Source organism: Octopus bimaculoides, chromosome 6 (assembly GCF_001194135.2).
Source record: "Octopus bimaculoides isolate UCB-OBI-ISO-001 chromosome 6, ASM119413v2, whole genome shotgun sequence".
NCBI classification, from domain to species: Eukaryota; Metazoa; Mollusca; class Cephalopoda; order Octopoda; family Octopodidae; genus Octopus; species Octopus bimaculoides.
In genome coordinates this window covers 54,235,195-54,236,529 of record NC_068986.1, presented here as the reverse complement: position 1 = coordinate 54,236,529, position 1,335 = coordinate 54,235,195, and positions in this window count along the sequence as shown.

Below are 1,335 nucleotides of genomic sequence, written 5' to 3'. Positions count from 1 at the left end.
CGTTAGCAAGCCGGGCAAAATGCTTAGCAGCATTTCGTCCGTCTTTACGTTCTGAGTTCAAATTCCACTAAGGTCGACTTTGCCTTTCATCTTCTTGGGGTCGATGAAAAAAGTACCAGTTGAACACTGGTGTCGACGTAATCGACTTTTCCCCTCTCCTGAAATAGCTGGCTTTGTGCCAAAATTTGAAATCAGTATTTGAGCGGCGAAGGGTAGCGATCTGGCAGCGTGTATAGCACGTTGGGCAATATCTTAGCGGCATTTTTTCCGGCCCTTTACGTTCAAATACAACCGAGGTCAACTTTGTTCTTTATCCTTTCTGGCTTGATAAAATGAAGTACCAGACAGTTATTGAGGTCGATGCAATTGACTCTTCCCACCTGCTAAAATTTCTAGCCTTGTGTCAAAATCTGAAACAGTATTAGGGCAGCCAGCTTCCAGAGCCGTTAGCGCGTCGAAAATCCTTAGCGATATTTGTACCGTTCTTTACTTTTTGATTTCAAGTCCTGCTGTGGTCACCCTTGTCTTCCATTCCCCTCGCGGTCGTTAAAATAAATTAACAGTTTAGTATTTAAGCCATTGGTATTGACTAACATTCTCTCTTGAAACCTGCGGTCCTCGAGCCTAAATCAGAAGCAAAAAAGAAATATTAAAGAGTTGCAAACTCGTATTTACTAATGAGCTTAGAACAGGGGGTTATTGTTATCAAAAAGGTATCAGCCCAAGATGATCACAATATGCGGCAATAACTTAAGATTCAAGTATTTTCCAAAGTTATCTTGAATCTGGAAATTATCTTCTCTTCCAAAGTGGAACTGGCCTTAATTACCATTTAGTAATTATCATACATTCTCTAGAAGCGGAGAAGATCTTAATAAATCAAGAATTTATGTTGTGTGGTATTTCATATACCTGTATTTCTCTAATTTCTTCAAATACATTTCGCTGGCCACTCTGAGTTATTTCTCATAGCTCACTTTTGTTCATATATATATGTGTGTGTGTGTGTGTGTGTGTGTGTGTGTGTGTGTGTGTGTGTGTGTATATAGATAGATAGATAGATAGATAGATAGATAGATAGATATTCTTTTACTTGTTTCAGTCATTTGATTGTAACCATGCTGGAGCACCGCTTTGAAGAGTTTTTTTTAGATGAACACATCGAACCATATGGCTGGGAAGCAAACTTCTTACCACACAACCACGCCTGCTCCTTATATATGTGTGTGTGTGTATGTATCTGTGTGTGTGTGTATGTGTGTGTGTGTGAGAGTGTGTGTGCATTGTTTCAAATTTCTGTGAATGTGTATATGATAATTTATAAGTTGAATAAAG